Source organism: Ostrea edulis, chromosome 6 (genome assembly GCF_947568905.1).
Source record: "Ostrea edulis chromosome 6, xbOstEdul1.1, whole genome shotgun sequence".
Taxonomy (NCBI): Eukaryota; Metazoa; Mollusca; class Bivalvia; order Ostreida; family Ostreidae; genus Ostrea; species Ostrea edulis.
In genome coordinates, this window is record NC_079169.1 from 91,403,013 (window position 1) to 91,419,120 (window position 16,108).

The 16,108-nt window shown below is 34.4% G+C and overlaps 2 long non-coding RNA genes and 2 pseudogenes across 2 annotated transcripts; 2 read left to right on the forward strand and 2 right to left on the reverse strand.

Moving 5' to 3' along the window:
• Nucleotides 1-747: 747 nt before the first annotated feature.
• Nucleotides 748-2,457, forward strand: LOC130047466 (uncharacterized). Its single transcript, XR_008796356.1, has 2 exons — nucleotides 748-1,150; nucleotides 1,848-2,457. It is a non-coding gene; the product is annotated as an uncharacterized LOC130047466 (long non-coding RNA).
• On the reverse strand, nucleotides 1,811-4,064 carry LOC125648815 (uncharacterized). Its single transcript, XR_008796355.1, has 2 exons — nucleotides 3,682-4,064; nucleotides 1,811-2,207 (listed from the first exon to the last, which is right to left on the reverse strand). It is a non-coding gene; the product is annotated as an uncharacterized LOC125648815 (long non-coding RNA).
• A 1,745-nt stretch (nucleotides 4,065-5,809) lies between these two features.
• LOC125648413 (uncharacterized) lies at nucleotides 5,810-13,486 on the forward strand (annotated as a pseudogene).
• A 12-nt stretch (nucleotides 13,487-13,498) lies between these two features.
• LOC125648055 (uncharacterized) lies at nucleotides 13,499-15,884 on the reverse strand (annotated as a pseudogene).
• Nucleotides 15,885-16,108: the final 224 nt, after the last annotated feature.

A 16,108-nucleotide genomic window follows, 5' to 3' on the forward strand; every position in this document is an offset into this window, starting at 1 on the left:
CAAAGACAGGCGTTGAATAAACCTATACATTTTATATACATAATGTACATGTGTACGTGAATGAAAACAGATAAAATGATTTAAAGAAATTTATCGTCAGGAAAGATTGAAATATTTTTGGGCGGAGAGAGGGTTGTGAACGGTTTGCACGAAACGCTAGGATTTTTTTCGGCATTATTTGTTTCATCCTGGGGTTAGTTTAAACGAGGAATAATTTGATGACTTACGAAAACGTTGGAATGAAAGGAAATGAATATTTTTTAACTTCGGAAATAAAGGGAAAATATACATAAATTGTATCGTCATGGAATATTTATTATTCAACTTTATTTATTCATTGCTCTATTAAATTCATTGAAAAAGTCGCGTCTGCATCGCTATTTTGTACATTCAATCTGGGTGCCATTAGAACACGTGTGCAATTTGTATTTCCAGGCCTCTTTTCAAAGACAGATCCTAAAATAAACCTATACATGTTTACATACGTGTACATGTATGACAACAGATAAAATGATTTTAAAAATTCTCGTAAGACTGGAACATATTCTCGGGCGGGAGGAGAAATAAATCATAAATGAATAAATAAAACAAATAATGACTAACTACAGTAATAATCAACAGATATGCGAGCGGATCTAACATCCAATTTTAATTAGATTGTTTCATTTGCCTCAATTTTAAACCTATAGAAAACTGCATTCATTTTTGATAGACAAAAGATATAAACACCTCTTTTGTCATATTTCAATAGCCGTGTTTCGAGTTCCTCCGGAACACCCGGGATTTTTCGTATTTAGCCACGCCGGTCACGTGATATGAGCAAAATGTTCCACAGGGGTACTTCCGGTTAATTTTGTTTACACTGGTAACAAAATTGTTTTTGACAAAATATAGATTTTGCGGCACAAACTGTCGCAAATCAGATAAAGGATAGCAAGGGATATATATTTACTTGGGAAGATGTCAAAGTTTACCTTTTCCCAAACCCGGGAAAAGCGTTCACGCAGAGGAAACGATGGCGTCATTTGTGTAGAAAACCACGAGCAGCCGAAATTGAGTGCGATTATTACATTCCGTGAAAGCTGAACCAACAAAGAAACATCATTGTTCTAGCCAGTTTCCTTATATTAACTTTTAGGAAAACCAAGAGGTTTGTACTGACTCTTAAAAATATAATATAGACTGTGCAAAATCTTGTCAATCTTAAGAATAGGTATACTTGTACCCTCATCCACATCTGAGCAGTGTATGTATTTTACAACAATGTTCATGTGACATTAAATAGAGAATTTCAATTAAGAACTTATGGTTCAGGCTCATAAAAATTACGAAGCAATTTCACAAGGGAGGGGGGGGGGTATATATATCTGCCAATTAAATAAAATATGAGAACACCAGATAATATATCCCTACGGACCTATACTAGAATTTGCATGATCATTTATTCAAGCTCCATACCGATGGTTCATTCACTGCAAAATTTTGAATTATATCAAAGAACATTGATCTTTTCTCCAACTTTTAATACAAATCAAGCACAGGCAATATGCATCGCTTGGGGTACTCTTTAATAGTAAATTCGAACACAAGTGATGCATATTGCTTGTGCAATCAAGGTACTTTGCATGTACATGTACATCAGATATGTACATTTCCACTCAAACCACTTATATACAAGAATGGAACCAGCTGAACATGAGCCAGGTTATATATTATGTATTTGCTCTCCTACCCCTTTGATTCAGTACTGTGTAAGGAAATATACTATTGAGTATATATATATTTTAAAAAGAATAACAAAGAACAACAATTTTCATTCATATTTCATTCAACATATATAAACACAGGTTGATAACAATGGCTGATCTGCATATAATGACTGCTAGTTATTGGCTGGTATGCAGTGAAAGGGAGCTAAAAAGGAGTAAAAAGTTCATATCAGCCAGGTGAGAATTAATTTCTTCTTTTTTGTGTGTTATACATATGTAATTCTTTTCTTTTGCTGCTTCAAATCTTGTGTATTTGAAAATTTTCAGTCTAATATTTTGGCAATGTTATAGGTAGTGTGGCTTAAATAAACCAGTGTTAAGGAATATCCAGTAATGGCATGACATCATGAGAGTTTGGCATACCGACATTCAGATGATTAATGATGAAACTGAAGACCTCAAGTGAAAGGCATGGAAAATGATCCTGTTCCCATATACCTGAAAAAGAGGAGGGATGCCACAATATTGATAATAGACTTTTGTCAATTTGAGAAGCAAAGATGTAAAAAATAAAAAAAAAAATAATGAAATTATAATTCATGTATTTGTTAAAAATACTGTTCACTGTACATACATGTATATTTTTTTTAACTTATTTGGAAATACATGAAGTAATTCATATTAAAACTGGGAATGTATGAATTTTCATGATTTTTATCAATAAAGCTTACCATATTTATTGTACATATATCTGATTTCCCCTATACATTGTAGTCATATGAGAGCTTGCTTGCATTCAGAGATCTGACATCATGTATAAAGCCGAGTTAAACAACTTCAAAATCTAACCAACATGTTTTAAATGAACACAAAAGATTCTTCCTAATTTCTTCTCTCTTTTTTTCAATTTTGTTCATAAATTTATATTGAAGTCAATTCACCTTTTTCAAACTTTTGATGCATATGACGGATTTCCTCTGTATTGTTATATCTATCAGGCCCAGCACAATCTCTATATTTAGCTATATAGTTTTATAAAGCTATTTCAAACAGCTTCATTAAGGAGGTATGCTACACCAGAGAAATTTGATGTAGATGAAAAGTGTAGGATATGTACAAAAATATTTTGAATTTGAAAATTTGAAAATTTATTTTGTCAAAAAATGCAGTTTTAGTAGAAGGTAATCTGAAAAAAAATTAAAACCCCTACTGTACTCGAACCTGCGACCTACAGTTCAGCAGTCGGTATTCTAACCAACTGAGCTACTCGGCTAGGTATTTAAATGGAAAAGGAAAAGTCAAATATTGCTGATATCGATTTTGTCATCCATGTTTTTAAAGGAAGTCAGCCATTATGACGATGTAGAGTACTACCTTAAGCTAGTGTCGATTAAATTTCTCAAGTGCAATGACACATAACAATATACATGTACTTTGAACTAATCACAACACTATTCTAGGTATAGATCATATGTCATTTTAAGAATTTTCATGAAAAGAGAATTTCTTTTGTATTGATAACTGTCCACTACCTTGTGTGTGTCGAAGCTTTGATAAGTATATGATGACTTTACAATGTGGAATCTGTAACAACTTAATAATCCTAAACATTTGACAATTTTGGATCAATATTACATGATACATAAAACGACTGACCTGTTTAAAAGATGTGCCTTAATTATTATTTATTTATATCTTTAAAAACATGTAAAAGTAGCTACTTTAAGTAGCTTTAAATACCTAGGTAGCTATTAATAGCTACGTAGGTAGAAATATTCTTTGGAGTGGACCTGGTTATATATGTTACATGTTTATGCCCATTTTGGCCCAGATTTGGTAACGTAAATTCTATTTCACATAGGCCCTAGACTGAACTGGACCTAATCAGGCTAATGCCTGCTTTATGAAGCAGTGCACATTGTGTTTTGTTTAATCATATATATATAAAATGTCGTCATAATTTTCATTTTACCTGTTTGACAGGTTTCAGTGAGTCTAATACGTTCTTTTCCTTTACCCCTCTGGTTACTAGACAGATGGGCCTTGTGTGAGTTACACGACATCGTGACGATGATCGTCTTCTTCTGTTCGTGACGAAGTCTTTCGTTGTATTTCGTAGATCAATAGTAGCTTATCAAACGCTCATAAACACATATGTACCGCATACACCCCAAACTATTAAATGTGTATTTCAATTTCATGATGATCGACAAAATTAAGCCTAGGCCTAATACACGAAGTGTCGACTGTTGGTAAACAAAGGTAAACAACGATAAACCGGAAGTAACCCTGTGGAACATTTTTGACGCGGCGTGACTAAACACAGAATAAACACTGTGTTCCGGAGTAACTCGAAACACGGCTATTGCCCCACCTTCTGTACGAATGTTAATTTCAAATACACGGATTAGCTTACCTCTATTGTGGTAAAGAAAAGAACCTTGGAATTTGCTTAGAATATACAAGATATACACAGGTCGAACTTTGCATTATGCAGACAGTTCCGATAAACAATTTTGATGAAAATATTTTTATTTAAAAAGAGAAACTTGATCATACAAATGTAACAAGACAATGACTTATTCCTATATACAAATAAAGAAAAAGATAACAAGGACATAGATATACATGTCTCTGCACTTGCTAGAAACTACCAAGGGTGAGAAAATGGTATCGGATTTAGCTCTGCCTGGTGGTTTTATAATAAACTGTTTTCTTTCGAGTATTTGCAGATTTTCACTGTTGAAAGCCCGTCTTAGAGACATTTTGAAATAATTGGTCAAATTCCCAACAATTTTTACCTGTCCTACAATCCATGCCGAAATGACTTGCACGGTCTGTACGTTTCTAAGGGCGTGGTTTGAACGATCTGCACGTTTCTATGGGCGTGACTTGATCCTGCACGGAACAATGCTTGCACAAATCGAAATGCACGGAACGGTGAACGGTCTGCACGAAACGCTGAACTGTCTGCACGGAACGGTGAACGGTTTGCACGGAACGGTGAACGATTTGCATGGAACGGTGAACGATTTGCACGAAACGCTCTATGGTCTGCACAGAACGGTGAACGATTTGCACGAAACGAAACGAAACGCTTTGGAGGCGTAGTAGCACGCTTTAGGGTCTATACACTCTCTTACTGGCATCTCGGGACGTCCTGGGTCTATAATTGTGGTTGTCTTGAAGATTTCGGTTAATATCCACAATTCTGAACACTCTATTCAACAATATTCATTTTGGGATAAGATAAGGAAAAACAAGACGTGTTTGTGAAACACAAAAGCCCCCGATAATGGCCAATAACACAAGGACAAATATCTTGGTACCAGTAGAAAGATCTTGTCACAACAAATGCTCATGTGCAGTATGAAAGCTCTAATATAAATTTACCATTTAGAAGTTGTTGTGTTTCACTCCTTTTAGAGAGAGCGGATAAACGTGGGCTTCCCACTCTCGTATGTCAACCATATTTCATAAAAGAATAATAAAGTCAGGATAAAAAGTTCAATCAACGAAATTTATTTACACGTACTATGCACAATACGGTGGAAAAAGGTATTATCCTAAAAATCACACAATTTACTGAAATGTCACTCCCGTAATGCCCAACAATATTTTGTGCTATAAAATACTCAACCCGCCAGCTACTTGTACTTTGACTAAATATATATGAATTCCCCATTTATAACATCCCCAAATCCTAATGTACTTATAATGAAATCTTAACTCCCATAGATATTCCAATCGAGTTTCCCATGAATGGGCCTCCCACTATACTATGGGTCTCCCACAGGGGTTCAACTGCAACTCAATAATGTTATAACTAATTAAATATAATTACCCATCTACTCTGCCTTTCGTCCATCATTTTCCCAATTTTATGGGAGATGTATATATAAATTGCTTAGGTCAGTGTCCGATCTCGGTTGGATGGGTTGTGTGGTCCAGACAACTAGAATCGGCTTATATTTATACCATTTAGGTACCCCTTGGTAACCTCAGTCAACCAAACATTGACCCGAATCGGTCCTGCGACACTTCCGGTATAAACAACCGGGGAAAATGCACGCAGACAAGATAGCTAATGGCATTCGGCAAACCTCGGCCGATTCCGGTACCCTACATCTAACCTCGGCTGTATGATACAGAACTACTTTCCCCAGAAGAGAAAAAAAAATGGCGGCCCCCATGACTGACATTACACCGGTAAAATCATTGTACGTTTCACCAGATATTCAAGCTTGTTTGTTGTGTAAAAAGTCATTGACTAAACGGTTACACTGCTTAGCGAAGTTTAAGTCAACAAAACATAATTATGTTAGAATTATTGAACAGTTTACTGGACTTGTACTTGAAATTGCTTTGTTGAATGAAATGTATGTATGCGAAACATGTATAAATAAGTGTCTATGGATTTCAAGAGGACGTGTGTTGACAATATCCAACAGTTTGAAAATTTACATAGACGACATAAACGCCTATCGAAAACCCCACCTTCGTCATTAAAAGTTAAACATACAGTTGCTGACCAGTTACAGCGTTCTGTGGAGAAATTGAAACGGTTAGATCTGAATGGGGGTAGATCTCGACAAAAATTATTGTTTGAATCATCCATTGACACTCATACATCAGCTAAATCGAGTGTAACATCCACTTTGGACCGTACTCTGCCATGTACAGGTTCTACATTGGACCAACCTTTGTCAACTTCTTGCTCCACGTTGGACCAACCTTTGTTAACTACAGGGTTTACTTTGGACCAACCTTTGTCAACTACAGGCTCTACGTTGGAACAGCCTTTGTCAACCACAGATTCTATGTTGGACCAAGCTTTAATTGGTGAGTTAAGACTACATATTATGCACATTTTCATGCAAATGAACTAATTAAAATGCATAGATAAGATGATGCTTTTACATAAAAGTATTTTACAAAGCTCTGCACTGATAGTATGTTACATCTTGAACTAAATGTTCATTATGATGGATCCAGTCCACAAAAGGTGAAGGTCACAAGTATGAAATGCAGTGCATATAGGAAATTCACATGCCTCACTTCAGTTGACAATGATAAAAAACAGTTGACATGATACTTGTTGGGTATAATATAATAAAAGTTGAATGTCTAAATTTTACAGTGATGTGCATCAAGGTGTATTTCAAGCATAAGTAATGCATAGAAATGTATATTGAAATGGGAGGTAATTTGGTTTGTTTACACTTTTTAAGCCGGCTGACAGCTATTCTCAGGACATGACGTCAGATGCTTATTACTAACCAGGGATTACCCCATTGAATACCCCTAATTTTGGATATGAATATTTAGTTGACACATAACTCTATCATTTGGTCTGCAATATATGAGAAAAAACCTCTTTTTTTAAAAAGTTACAAACAAAATAAAACACAGGTTTTTTTCTATATAAGTCTATATGTAAGCTAATAGTGGTCCGGGTCTTGATGGCAAATTATGACGTCATTATTGTTTACAACTTGGAGAAGTAAACAGCTCTGGCACAAGGGAATATGCTACTTGGATAAATTTAAAGAAATGTGGTATTATGAGACAGATTATTCCATACATTAATCATATAAGTTCACAAATGTTGACAGTACAAAGTAAGATATTATTAGTGAATTTTGGTAAGTTATGCAGTAAAAAGGCTATGTGGGATATACGTTTGTCAAATTTTTTGATGAAATAGAATTTCATTAAGGATTTGTGCAGTTATTACGTTAATAATCTTACTATTCCATGATGCCTTATACCATATTCTTTAAAGAATTTTAAGCGCTTGTGCCATGACTTTCATTTTCATTGAATAAGTGATCATGTGACATCATTAGATGGCATACTGGAATGTGTTTTCATTCATATAAGAGTCAAACATACACATACACAATGTCTGCCAATATTGCACTATACTGTGAGAGCTAAATCTGTAGATGTTTAAGTTCAAAATTACTCATTTTTTTTGCATTATATTTTTAAAGCTTTATTACTTTGCCTAAACTCAATGCATTGTTGACTACAGGCTCTACGCTGGACCAACCGTTGTCAACTAGGGGCTCTACTCTGGACCATACTTCCTATTGTAAGTGCAAAGCTGTGCAGAATGAAGTGGATGATGCTGATTGCGAGACTGACCTACATGATTTGATGAAACATTTTAACCAACAAACATTTTTGTCATCTACGATTACAAAATCAATAGAAAATGTATGTAGAGCTGGAAATAGCATTCTCTTTGTGAAAGACCCTGGCGAATTGATTAAGAAGAACTGGTTTAGAGAAGTTTCTATAGAGATGAGTGAAAAGTGTACAGAACTGTTCCATATATTGTTTGCTGCTGTTGGTATGTTTTACTTTACTCTTAAGTATAAATGTAAATGTTCAATTATCAAGCTTAGTAGATGAAAAGGCCTGTATAGTATTGTATTATCATTATAGAAATAAATACATAAATATTCTTGTTTCGTAGGTGACAGAGTTTCTCCTGAATCAAAACTAGCCACAATATGCACAATATATGGCATGATACTTCACTGCAGAAATGTTAAAGCATGTGCTATACAGCGCATTTACTCTGCCTTATGCTTAAGATATCATGCAGACAACAAGGTAAGGGTTTTAACCTCATTTGCACTTGCATGGTATTGTTACATTCAATAGATGTTATTGGGTTGTCAATATATTCATTTATCATGTAATTCATGTTATCAAAATTTTGATTTACCCAGCTACAGTGTATGGCATATCAATTTATTAAAGCTTGTTAGTTATTCTATCAAGTTTACATTTAATATGTTACCTAATATTTTATTAGCTCAAGTAAGCTTTTCTTATTGCCTTTTGTCCATCCTTCAACATGCTGGACCCCATCCTGTCATATGATCTTTAATCTTGAAAACAAAAGAGATTTTTACCCCCAAACTATGTTTTATCTTGCTTCTTAAGTCCAGGCAAATTAAGAGGAAGGGCCATTGGGGTCATGCTGTACTTCATCTCATATAGGGTTTTATGTTGCAAAAACTATCAAGATCCAAAGTCCATAGATTTTCTTGTTTTTTGTATCCATGCAGACAAATTAACTGATTTGCATAAGAAGGGTCCTTGGGTTATGCCAAACCAAGCCATGCTTTTTTTTTGTGTGTGGGGGGGGTGACCACACCTTAAAACTTTAATATTTATTTTTGTTGTTTCTTTTGTCATGACTGGTTCAATATTACACATTGATTAGAAGGCCCTTGGAGTACTACTGTCTCAGTCAATAATCTTTTTCTTCCATATACAGTTTGATAAAAAAAAAAAAAAGGAACACCCCTCACCCTAGAGTTATAAATAATCACTTCTATAGCATTTGTCATGTTATTTGATTCTTTCATTGTTTATTGATTATATCTGATGTTTTTGTTTTAAATTACGTATTTCTTGTTTTTTGTTTCACTAACCTTTTTTCTTACTAATGAATATTTTGATTTCTCAGAAGGCACATACATGGCACAGTAGTAAAATCATTTTCGCAAGAGATGTGGTGAAGTCAACTCTTCCTTACAACAATGGTTTGTAAAATCATATCCTGATATTAAGTCAAAAAAATGAATTAAATAGTGTCTCAGAGCACTTAAGAAGTATAAATGAACAGTCTTATGTGCAGGTACACAAAAGCTGCATGTGTTCAAGACTGAAGAGTGAACAAGTGTACCTAATATTTATATTGTTAAGATTATTAAAAATGTCTTAATAAATGCAAAATTTTCATTTAATATTCAATCACTTGAATAATGTATTGCAGAAAGCAATTGTAGATATTAGTATATAAAAAATCTTATTGAGTGTGAAATATCTTTCAGATACTGGAACGCCTGAATCAGGTGCATATTACTCTGTCTCATGAAACAAAGAGAAACATTTTAAATGATTTCGGGGAATATTCAACATTGAAAATCATTCAAGGTATCGCTGAAGGAAAAGATGGGAAATTGAATGGCGACAATTTAGATCTCTATGTTACTACTAATGATATTCGTATGGACAATAAGAACAAAGATTACCACTTCTTTGCAACTGATTTAACTTTTGATAGAGTTGATAGTACAAATCTTGATGACTCAAAGCCTGTCGGAGATGCTGAAAATATCACATATAAAAACTTTGTACCATCACCAAATGAAATCTCCAAGTATAAGGAATCATTGAAAACTCTTCTTGGAAGGATCCTGTGCGAATACATAGACCACTTCAGTTGGATGAAAACAGTTACACCAACACATATTCCCCATGATCATGAAAATGCCATGTCCAAGAAATCTGACCTCTTTCTTCTACCTGTCTTGCTTAAGAATGAAACATCATTATCTGATTGCATTCATATCTTGAATTCTTATGAACAGTAACTGACATTTTGGTACACAAAGGCTGGAAGAGGTGTGTTTGTGTTTTGTAACTTTGATATAGCTCAGATAGTAAGCTTAACAAAAACAAAACCTGTATCCTATTTAATGTTATCTTTTTAAGATTTCTTAGATGAAAGAAATTATAGTGACCTAATTATCTTTGTTTTTATAGTTTCAAGTTAAAAATAAATAATGTTTAATTTTTTCTAACGTAAACTGACATGGAATGCAGACTTCACACAAGAACAAAATCTCTTTATTATTTATGAGGTCTAAGTGACTTGTTCAAACACTCTAAGTACAGTGTATGATTAGTAGAAATTGGTAAAATCTTATATTTTCATTAAAATATCTTACAGCATCAGATCTAGATGATTTAAAAGTTCCGGTTGGAGGGGACCAACTCACAAGAGTCCGCCTACAGTCAGCCAAAGCACTGCAAGATGGGGCTTTGACCTCAACAAAAAGACTAGATCACCTAGATCCCATGATTGTGGAAATGTTTCACACATTAATGGATATATTAGAGGTAGATAAAACAATTTAGAGTAGTTGGGCATTCTTTTTACTTTTATACTCTTCTCTTAAATAAACCCCTGCCTTTTGTTGAACATTTACAGTACGTTGTATTAGTTTTTCTTCATTTATTTTCAGAAAATGTATAAGCGTTTCTTCAACACCTCCAGTGGAAGAGACAAGGGAACTATTTACCATATGAAAGTCTTGGTGCAGAGGTCCAACGTCAATGGAAAAGTGAAATCTCGCTATGAAGTAAGTTGGTTATAAATAAGTACTTAGAAGATTTCAGTTTGAAAAACCTTTTTAATCAACTGTAAATTTATAATGCCAATTGCTTTTTTTATTCAGGCTCATGAGGACTTCATTTTAACGGCTGGATGTGCATACTTCCTGTCCTACATTTTACAATTTTTTGACATGAATGCATTGACAGATGAGCCCCAGCATCCATTACTTAGAAAGAATATGAAGATGATGCATAAACCAAAGAAGGAAGAAATTTTTTCTCAGCTGCTTGGAGAAATAATCGACAAGTTGTTGTTGACATTCCCTGAAAAGGTATGCACCTGTATGTTATATAGTACAGTTTACATATATGTTTGCATGTGGTTTTAAATTTATTGGGTTTTAAATGCTCATATTCTTTTTTTAACAGCCACAGATTCCATTAACTGTGAATATCTTGGGAAACAACCTTGAAGTGAACAGCACACTAAATGAAAGAGGCTTGTTAAATTTTCAGCTGAAAATCAACAATACAAAGGATCTATTCAGACTTACACCTGAGCAAGTTAAACAAGGAGTGACCGTAACTGTGTCAAATCATGAGATTCCAGTCACAATTTCACTCTCTGAACACACAGATGAAGATACTGATGGTTTACAGAACTATGTGATGCAATTTCTGCAGTGGTATTTTATAATTTTGACCATGAAAGATGCCATCAAGGAGGGAGATTCCTGTAGAACAAACATTTCTCTGAAATTTTGCATACCCATATTCTTCAGTCACTCTGTGTTATCAAAGTATTTAGAAGAATGTATTGACTATATTTTAAAAACTGAAATCATGCTCTCTGAAAAGATGGCTTTGAAAGTCAAGTATGGTTCCTTTGTTAATCTGAGTGGCCGCAGAGGTGACAACAAAGCAGCAGATCTACAGAAAGAGAAAGAAGTTTTAGTATTAAAGGAATTGATACGAGGACTAGGCTCCAATAAAACCGAAAAAGCAATAGTTACCATCACAAAAGCAGCACACGTTGTACAAGATGTTGTGGGTAATTTTGACAGAATGCTTAATATTCGTGACAAAAAGATGCATCACAAGAAGCGCTCATTTCAGGAGGATGTGAACTGCATTCTTAAGGAACTTCTTCCTTTGAAAATTTGGGAGAGAACAAATGGAAGGAAATTGGAGAACTTTCAGAAAATAATTTTATTGTAGACATAATTCATTTTAATAATGTAGTAATGAAAAAGGTAGAAAGACTTAAAAGAGGGATAATTATAATTATCCCTTCATCTGATTCAAGTGATGATGAATCCAACTCAGAATGATTACATGTAATTGTTTTCATAATTTGGCTAGTAATTGTTGTTTTTCTTTTCTCATTTCATCAATATTGGTCAAGGTCAAATGTAGACATGATATATGTTTGTATAACCTGTATGTGATTTCTTGAGTTTTTTTGTTTTACCTATGATTATTGACAAATATTGTATAAGTATCCATGCAGTGGATAGCAGAGGACAATCAGCTGTAGGCTAGTGGATAAATGTTTATGTTACATCACACTTTGTCATACAAATAGTGTATATGAAATGATAAGCTAGCTCCATATCTCTACTCAGAAAAAAGATCAACAATTCATGAAATACATCAAATGATGTAAATCAACCACAATTGTATGGAATGAGTCTGTCAGAACCTGCAATCGTCTTGCTTTTTTTTTAAATTAGCATATTTACAGCATCGTATTTTAAACAAGTGAAATCAATGTATTGAATGGCCTATCCTTTAGCGCAGAGAACAAATAATATACTCATTTCATGTATATTTAATAATTTATACTATCAGTTTTCTATTCTCTTATTTATCTGTCTGTGATTAGTGTGAATGTGTTTTATACAGGACCATGTCCACAATATAAACTAGCCATTTGATACTAATTGTGCTATCCTGTCTAATTGAAAAAATTTATTATTAGGTCACCTGAGTCATTCAGGTGACCTATTGCTATCTGTTTTTGTCCGTCGTCCGTTAACATTTGAACATTTTCAGCTTCTTCTCGGAAACTGTTTAATCAATTTCAATCAATTGTGGCATACAGCATCTATGAGTGAAGGGGAATAGAAATTGTCAATTCCATGGTCCCTGCTCCCCTGGGGTATGAGGGGTGGGGCTAAAACCATCAAAATTAGTACTATCTTTAAAAATCTTCTTCTTTACTCCTGGACATCAAGCAGTCTAATTTTTGGTATGATTGTAGTGAGCATTGAGCCCTCTACCAAAATTGTGAAATTCATGTCCCCTGGGTCAGGGCACCTGGTGTCAGGATGGGGCTCTATTGATCATATAGTGAAAATGCATTATCACTTTGAAAATCCTCTCTGCCCCTGGGTTTTCATTTGATATTTCTCTGGATCCTCTACAGTGTTGTGTTATTCTCATGTGACTGTTAAGGCCCTTGGGCCTCTTGTTATTGTTTAGAAACATGTTCTGCAAGTACATCATAGATATGAAATATACTGGTATTTGAGGGGAAACTTTTTAAATACATTTTTGACTGTTTTTGTATGATGTCAAGTAGGAAGAAAACCAAGGATGATAAAACTAATCAATAAAAAGTTCAACATGCTTATGTGAAGTTTTCAGATCTGTTGAGCAAGTATTTTACAATTTGAACAGCAACTTATTTTCTCTCCTGAATGTACAGGACTATCAAACCCAAAGTAATTTACTAGCATAAGTCTTAAACAGCCACGATGTGTGCAATACTTTCGCATTTCATCTGTTATACCTTTCCTGTTTTTTGCAATGTCACTTTGATTGAAGTACATAATAGCCGTGGCTTCTTGTCCAAGACGTCCAACCCGTCCAATTTCCTGGAGGTATTTTTCTAGTGTTGTGGGGGGTCTGCTGTGAATAATTCGAACGACACTGGGTGAATTAACGCCCATTCCCAGAGCAACTGTTGCAAAGACCAAACGCAGTTTAGGGTCAAGACTAGTAAGTTCTTGAAGTATAATCTTTTTCATAGACTCTGGATAGTCTTTGTGATATTGTGCAAAAAGTCTATTTTGAGGAATTTTTCCCCCTCATATCCCAAGTCCTGAAGATTGTAGGCAGCATATTGGAAGAAATATCCAAGGGCTTCAAGATTATCTACATACATAATTGTTACAGGAAAAGAATGCCTTTTTTCTCTTAATTCTGAGATAACAGGTTCAATCAAGTCATCATATTTTTCAAATTTTTTAATGTTCGGAAGCCTGGTTCTTGTCTCCAAAAAGATGTTTGAACGATCTACATTTTTAGTGATCACAACAGGATTTTTCAGATTAATCTGTTTTGTAAGGGTAAGGACAGATTTTGGTGTTGCAGTTGCAGTTAAAAGTAAATGAAGTGCCTTTTCAAATACACAAACTACATCCCCAAGCTTCATAAAAGCAGGACGAAATTCTTCTCCCCTACAAAGAAATGAGTATAAAAATGATAATGGTCCAGTAAAGGATATATCTGTATTTCACAGGTTTCTCCATTTTAAAATTTTACTGTCGCTCAAGCGTGAACAGCATTTTCATATATCAATTACATTTTTTCATTTGACAAACATAACAAAATGTTGGGAGTAAACATATACAACATTTTCATTTATATTAATGCTTATTCACTTTTTCATGAATATAAACCTCTGCCTTCCTAGCAGACCCTTGTCAATAGTGGCAGATCTTCATGAAGTGTGGTGAAATTTACTGTGGCGCTAGATATTTTTCTGTGGCACAACTAAATTTACTATGGTGCTTTTACACAGTAAAAAAGCTCACGGAGAACCCTGTTAATGACTGATAAAATATTCTCTATTGTACATTATTTTGGTTAGAGTGATTTCGACTTTGCGGGGCCACTAGGCAATCTGCCCACTTTGCACCAGCCTTCATTTAAATGCCTAGGGAGGGAATTGAACCCTCGTACAAAGTCGAACCACGAGAGATAATAGTTAAGGAAGGTTAATCAAAATCTACAATACACAATAAAATGTGCAATGAGCTTTTAACATTAGTGTACACTTATGAGATAAAAGTAAATATAGTTTTAGGTAGTGCATACCTGTGAAGTAGATTTGTCAACTTGAAACCTTGCGTACAACATGTCAGTAATGCATTTGTGTCAGAAAATACTATGAATGTGAAGAAATATTCTGCTGAAATATATACAAAATTGAACATTTGAAAAATTTACCATTCAGAAATCATGTGGACTTCATCAATTACTACAGCACAAACAGTATCCTGATATAGTTTTGATCTCAGCAGTTTGGCAAATCTAGTTTTCATTAATGCCTCTGGATGGGAGTAAATCAGATTGAACTCCCCTTTCTGTAATTTTTCAAATGGTACATCACTTTCAATAGTACAAGGTTGACTGGAATCATCTTCAAAGTTTTCCTCATCAGCATTTGTTTCATCAAAAGCAATGCCATGTGTGCCTACATGCAATGAGTTCATGTGTTATTTTTGAAAAAAAAATTTTTATTGTAAACTTTTAAAAGGTAATGTCATGTAACTTTTAGACATTTCCACACAACAATAATTACGAAATGCATTATGGTAGTATATGCATGACCAAACTTCCAACACTGATTGACTTAAAACCACATATATGTGTAATATATATATATATATATATATAGAGAGAGAGAGAGAGAGAGAGTTACATACCGGTGATGCTAATGGTGCATGCATTTATTCCTGCCTTTCTAAGAGAAAGAACTTGATCTTGCATAATAGAATTTAACGGACACACAACTATCACAATCATTGGTTTGTCTTTATTATGCAGGTGCTGTGCAAACCACGGTAACATGTGAAAAATCACACTTTTTCCGTAACCTGTTGGCAATACGGATATACAGTCATTTCTTTCGTATAGAGCTTTCAAAGTCTGCAGCTGTTTTTCTTTCAGTTTAAACGATTTTTCATATAAAATGGGACAATGCTGTACTGCAAACTGTAAACATCCATCAAAAGACGCCATTATAAAAACTTATTACTGTTGCGTCAGATTTTCCGATTGAGTAAACAGGCGACCGCATCGCAAAAGCCCAGCGTAGTGGGATATTACATTCTATCATACAGCCGAGGTTAGATGTAGGGTACCGGAATCGGCCGAGGTTTGCCGAATGAGCTAATGGAAAACTGCTAATATTGAAGTAAAATGGCAGTGTAACCATTATAAAACGGCAAGTACAAGTAGCTATT